This window comes from Grammomys surdaster, unplaced genomic scaffold (assembly GCF_004785775.1).
Source record: "Grammomys surdaster isolate TR1022 unplaced genomic scaffold, NIH_TR_1.0 126185, whole genome shotgun sequence".
Lineage (NCBI taxonomy): Eukaryota > Metazoa > Chordata > Mammalia > Rodentia > Muridae > Grammomys > Grammomys surdaster.
In genome coordinates, this window is record NW_021620991.1 from 1,328,927 (window position 1) to 1,336,248 (window position 7,322).

Here is a 7,322-nt window from a genome sequence, read left to right on the forward strand (position 1 = left end):
GGAGTGGTATCTGTGTGCACAGATGCTGTGTGTGTGTATGCTGATAGGTAACTGTGGCAGAAGCTAAGGCACCTTGGCGTAAACCCACTTCCTGTGGCCTCTGGTTTGTTCCCCCTACTGATCCCCCCTGACCCCAAGGAACAGGTTGACAAGAAGCATGCTGACTGTCACCAAGTACACTCTAGCTAGAGGTAGGTGGACTGGAAGGCTGCGGCTCTGACTCTGAACCCATTGTTACTGTAGACACCTGGGGCAAAGATACTGCAGCCCTTGGGGGCTAGCAGACACTGGTCAGTAAGACATCTCATGCTAACAGAGGTCATCTGTTACAGGTCCAGGTCAGGAAACCTTCCCCCAATGATGGACAGGGCCAGCCCCCTTACCTCCCTGACTGCAGACAGCCCATCCTCTGTGTTCTCTCTGGTGGTACATTTCCATGCTCCCCTCCAATAACAGGGATCATATGGGGTACCCTTCACACCCACTAAGCTGGGGAGACTCTCCACCCCTCCTGTGCACCTGGGCTGCAGGGATCTTCATATCACAGATCGGGTAACTAAAAAGACTCCCTGCCCACTCTCAGGCAGGAGGCCATCAAGGCTTCTAATAGCCTAACCATCTCCAGGGAGGCCTGTGGCTTGGTTGGGGCTAAGTAGGATCAGATCACCAGCCCTCCAGTGTCCTGAGCCACCTGCAGTGACATTGCCAGTCATGGGTACATCAGTGGCTGCTGGTCTTGAAAGTGGAAGACCAGAGCGCTGGCCCTTCATCTCCACCATATCCAGCCCCTTATGAGCAGAGTAGAGCGGGCTAGGCTCTGGGGGACACACACCTTCGTTTTCTCGGGGAGCAAGAGTAAGAGGCATGTGGTGCACAGAGATGGTTTGAATGTTGCAGACCATTTCCAGAGACAGACCAGGCCTCTCCTCCAGGGAGTGTGAAAAACGGCCCACCCATAAGGTTCGCACACAACTTCATCTTCAACCTCAGGACTGTTGTTCCTCTTTCATCCTTTCTAGTCCTTCCAGAACATTCCTGACTCTGTGTACCAGGCTACCTAACTCCTACCACCACCAGCCACAAGACAAGGTGAGGATGTGTTTCTCTCTCAGGCCCCCTGGTGGCTATAAGAGGTACTAACATGGGGGCTATACCTCAGGACTCTGGCTTTCCTGCCTCACTTAGGACTCTGGCTTTGACCCCGAGAAAGTGAAGCAATGGTCAGGACTCCCTCCCATGTCCTTAGCCAGTGTGTAGAAGCCATCTTTCTTGGGCTTTTCATCTCTGCTTGTCCAGGGACAGCCACCACCTGTCCCTAATGCTGTATCTGTGCTGGGCCTCTGAATACGGGCTGAAGTCAACTCTGGTTCAGCTCAGCAATTACTTCTTTGGTCATGCCACAGTGACCTGCTATCCCTTCCTTAGTTTTTTACTTTTTAAGAAAATATTTTATGTGAAGGGGTGCTTGGCCTTCATGCCTGGTGTCCTGCCAAAGCCAGAAGAAGGTATCAGAGTCTCTGGAACTGGGGTTATAGAGAATTGTGGTCCACCATGTTATTTCTGAGAACTGATCTGAGGACCTCTGAGAGGTCCTGCAAGAGCGGCGAGTGCTCTTAATGGCTGAGCCAGCTCTTCAGTGCCCCACATTCCCCTCATGTGGGTCCTGGGCTCAAGTCGATAGGCACCATTACCCACACTACCCCAAGTTCCTTTAAGCTCTATGCCGATCCTAGCATTTTTCTTTTCCCCAAATGTGTCCATGTTCCTGCTGTAACGGTGCTAGCACACAGCTGCCTGTCACATTCTTTGTTAAGTCTCTGTACTGTCTGTAGCTCCTTCTACCTTATTTTTCCCACTTCGTATTTTAAAAACCTATCAGTCTGGTCAGGCACGGTGGTACATGCCTGTAAGTAATCCCAGCACAGGAAGCAGAGACAGGACATGAGTCCATGTCAGTTGGTTTACCTAGCTTACTCCAAACTAGCCAGGGCTACGTAGCAAGGCCTATCTCAATCAATCAGGCATGCAGGCAATCAATCAACCACGAAATCAACCACGGTCTGATGGGCTTGTTAGTCTTCAAAGGAGAGAATTTTAGCTTTCTTACCAGTAGCTATGTGATAAGAGCATCTGCCTAGTATGTGAAGGGCCCGAGTTGTATCCCCCAGTACCTCCTCCATGACACCCACAGCCCTGTTGATGAGCATAAAGAATCCCTATAAACATAAGCATGTATCTATAAACAAATATCTCAAGCACATACATAACATGCTAAAGCTTTTGCAGATTGGATCATTGCTTTCCAGTTTGCCTGACCTACAGGTTATATGAAGTGTATTACATTACACTGTAATGTGTTTCTCTCTCCCTGTGATAGCTACCACTGCTCTGGATTTTTGAGCACCTGTGTGTGCATGTGTATGTATGTACCCATGTGTGCATGCGTGTATTCATGCATGCCTGCGTGTATGTGCACCCATGCATGCATGTGTTCATGCATGTATGTGTATGTGCCAATGTGTGTGTTCATGTATGTGTACATGTGTGTATATGTGTGCATGCATGTGTGTTCATGTGCCCATGTGTGTATATATGCATGTGTGTATGTGTGTGGACAGCTACAGTGTTATGCCGATGCAAAACAGTAAAACTCCTTCCCCAGGGGCTGAGGAGATGGCCCAGTGGTTAGAGCAATACTACTCTTCCAGAGGACCTGCAGTCAATTCTCAATACCCCCATCAGGCAGCTCAGACCCTGTAACTCCAGTCCCATGGGATCTGATGCCTCTGGCCTCCGCAGGCAGCCTCGCTCACATATGCACACAAATACTAAAAACAAACCTTTAAAAAACTTTTAAAAAAAAAAATCCTTCCCCAGCTCTTTTTGCTATGATTGTATTTCTACCTTTCGGCTGGCTTTTACAGGCTAGATACTGTGACTTTCCTTAAAGAAAAAACTTTACTTGCATTATTTATTGAGGGTTTATATGAGGAGATCAGAGGACAACTGGCAGAAGTCACTAATTTCCTTCTACCACTTGGGAAATAAACTAAAGTTTGTTTGGTGGCAAGGGCCTTAACTCTCTCAACTACCTTGCCAGCCAAGATCATATGACTTTTAGTGAAGTCTGGACCTCAGTCTGCTCAGGCCCTGTTAGTCTGCTTTTTCCTTCCCATCCCTGGGTGGACCCCAGTACTCAAGAGGGCTGGAAGTGGGCCACTCTATTTCTTATCTCTGTTGGCTACAGATGCTGCCTCCCTGCCTGCCACTCACAGTGGATCAGTGACACCCTGTCTCCAACTTCCCTTGCACTACCCCATGGTGAATGGGTCTGGGGTTAACCTGTTGTTTAGAAGGACAACTTCAGTTCTCCTCATGATGGCCATGTAGGAGATGTGCTGTGAATTCCTCTTCCCAGGAATATTTCCAAATTAGACATGGGTGAACCTGTGGGCATTGGTGGTTGTTTAGCTGGGTATAAAATTATATCCAGCTAACTTTTCTTTTTTTTTTTGGTTTTCTTTTTTTTTTTTTTTTTTTTTGGTTTTTCGAGACAGGGTTTCTCTATGTAGCCCTGGCTGTCCTGGAAGTCACTCTGTAGACCAGGCTGGCCTTGAACTCAGAAATCCACCTGCCTCTGCCTCCTAAGTGCTGGGATTAAAGGCATGCGCCACCACTGCCCCACCCAGCTAACTTTTCAATACCAGTGACCTCATCACCATTTCCTGTCTGTCATCCTTTCCCTTGTAGAGTTTCTGGCCAATCCGATTCTTAATCCTTTTCCCCTCTGGGCACTTTAGAATTCCTCCTTCCTCCCCATACTGCCTGCTTCACGTTTACACAAAGCTCTTCCTCACTCTCTGCTCCAACCCTCTGCCTTTACTTAAGTGTCTGTACAGCGGCCAACTGACTTGCTCCCACTACTGACCATCCCACAGTAGCCTTTGAAGTGTCCCTGGAGGTTTCAGCTGCTTTGGATGCAGTGGGAAAGGGAGGAGACAGCTACCACCCAGATCCAAAAGAAGAGGCTTCTTTGGGTGGGAGTAGAGTCTCAGATCCAAGTCCAGCCATCCTCCGATTTCTGCTGTTCCCAGGGCCCTTCCCCCATCCCTCCTGCAACTCTGCTCTGAGCTATACTCTTCTACCTGAGGTATCAGCCTCAATCCCCAGGGATTGTGGATCTGTGATACTGATCACCCTGTTGAGGCAGAAGTGGGCTGTTGGGTTAAGCATGGATTTCCTTCCACGCCAGGCCTGCCCTCCTCCCTCTGGAACATTCTTTCTGTAGTCTCTGGACAAGCCACCTTCTAGGTCTCTGGAGGTGTCTTAGGCACCAGTGTGTTCTCTGGGACAATTCACCTTGACCAGGCACTGCCTCATTCCCCAGAGCCAGAAGGACCCCCCAATGTGACCGGTGCAACATTCCTATCATTAGAGGGGTACAGGAGGTTCTCATCCGAGAACCCTCATGCCAGCTGCTCTTGGAAGGACCTACAGAGTCTATGGAAAGCACAAAAACCCAGGCCATGAGGACACCACTGTGCCTTTAACTCACTGGGCTTTACAAAACCCTTGATCCCAATTGCTGGAGACCCCAACAGCCCACTGCCTGACTTCTGGGATCAGGCAGCTTCCAGCTGACCCAGGACCATAAAGGCAAGTGGAATTGCCCATAAATACCTTACATAAATACAGGCTGGACTACATTTCCAGGTAAACAGTTGGCTGGCCGCAGCAGTTCATGGCCTAGCACCAGAAGGACCTGGCAAGCAGGTGGAGCCTTGGCTATTCCCACCTTGCTCCCATCCCAGGTCCCTGAAGAGGGCCAGGATTCCACAGCACAGCTTACAGGGTCCCCATGTAAACAGTGGCCCGAGGTCCAGTTCACTTCCCTGGATTCCTTGTGTCCAAAGGAGGCCTTCTTCCCCGTGACCGCAGAGCCCTGACATGAGGCTGAGTGACTATCCATAGCTGTCCAGGAACTCATGGCTTTCCAGGAGAGTTGTGGATCCAGAAGTCCCACCTATGTCTTCTCAGTCACCAGCAGAGGCCTGGGTCCCTTGGGCTGGAACACAATAGTGGACCTCTGTTGGGAGCCACCCTGCTTATACACTGAAGGCCTAAAATCAGCCATAGGCCTAAAGTCAGCAATAGGCCTGACATACATGCCCGCTCGCACCAAGTCTTGGGTCTCTGGAAAATCACTGAAACAGATAGCTGGGAGTTATTGTAAACAAAAGCTTTGGTGGAAGGCTGCCAAGCCTGGGTACTCATAGGCCTTGTAAGATAGGAAACCTTGGTGGATAGTACCAACTTAGATAAAGACAAGTGAATCATAGTTGGAGTCATGGTGTCCTGTCCCCTGAACCTTCACCCAGCTGACACTCTGTTCTGGAAGATATCTGTACTCCCCCTGAACTCCCACACTCCTGCGTCATCCCCTTCCCCACATCCTGCCTTTATGTGTATATAACCTGTGTGTGCAAAAGTAAAATTACGATCTGATCAGATTATAGACAGGTCGTGACTTTCTTGTGTCTATGCCTGCTCCCCTCCACCCCGCTCTCTTTCAGGTGACCTCCCCAGACCCCTGTTTAATGTCCTGCTGGACAGGACAGACCTCTGTGGGCATTCCTCTGAGTTAGTGCTTACTGGGGCAGTAAGGCATCTGTTACCCACACCCACTGGGACCCCAGATATCCACCAACACAACCTTCTCCACCTTACTGTAAGCAGGGGGGGGTCTGGTCAGCTCTCCTTCTGCCAACTACCAAGAAGAGTGGGAGCAGGGCTCTGAGGCTGGTTGCCCAAGATCAAGATAATGCCACCCCAGGGAAAATGGCTGGCCCAGGACTCCCAATGGCCTCAAGGCCCTAAATGTACATGAGGATGCCCTAGGGTGTAGTACCACATTTGACCACTGGGGGGGGGTCACCATGGGTAGCATTATGTACCCAGGCACCAGTCAGCAAATTGCAACCTAACCCTAAACAGCCACCTTGCTCATCTGTTAACAGCTATTAACAGTTTGAAGCCATGACCACCTTGGAGAGGCTAAAAGTAATTCACTTATACACAGTATGCAGTCTACACTGGGGGTCTCTAAGCTGAGGACTCCTGGGTCTGGGTTCTCATCTCTACCATGACCCACTCTGTAGAGCACTGTAGCTAGCCTCCCTCCTCCCTCTGCAGAGACCCTTCTCAACACCTGCAGCAGACCAGGCCTGGGCTATCCACAGGGGTGCAGTATTTCCAGTTCTGCCTTGCAAGTGAAAGGTACAGTCCCGCAGAGCCTCGGGGACTTGGGGGTCAAGGAACTACTGCCTCAGCTCTGCATGTGGGTACACACACAGGCACAAGTATACAATAAGCCATGAGTACACGCATGGACTGGAGTGTACATACCTGGCACAGGCATGCACTGTAACAATGCATTTGAATTCAACACAGTTCACACACCTGGTGAATAGACATCACCAGAACGTGCATATGCATATGAAAGATGTGGGCACACGAGTAGACCTGAAGCCATGCACACACGGAGCACACACACACTGGGGAAACACATACCTAGAACACAATATGCCTGAGGAATGTATACATGGGACACATACTTACCCAGGAAATGCATAACTAAGACCGATGCACCCACAGAACATGTACCGTGAGTACACACCAAGAAGATGCAGGCCTGCTCTGCAGGACTGTAAGGTGTGTGGGGAGGAGCATGACACCCCTGTGGATAGTCCAAGCACTTATGGTGTCTCTTGACTCCTTAGTCCCAGTCTGCTGAGGTATTGGGAAGGATCACACATGCACCAGGAGGATGTGCACACACACATACCTGAAGTGCACACACACCTAGAGCAAACACATGAGCAGGACACACCTGAAGTGCACACATACCTAGAGCAAACACATGAGCAGGACACACCTGGAGAATGCATACAGACCTGGAATGTACACACACCTGGAGTGCACACACACACCTGAAGTGCATGTACACCTGTAGCATGCACACACACATACACCTGGAGTGCACATACACACCTGCAGTACACACACATGCATGTGTGCACGCGTACATACCTGGAGTGCACACACACACACAGTGCATGCGTAGTTGTCCCACATGCTTGTGTCACTGCTCTGATGTGCTGGCACATGTAGTAGCTCACAACACTGGATATACATGCATATACTGCCGAATATACATTGTTGCTCACAGATACATGGGCATACACGTATGCACACCCTCCCATACTGAATGGACCAGCCGTACCTGCATATGGATCTGTGAGCTCACACTGTAATCTGCAGGG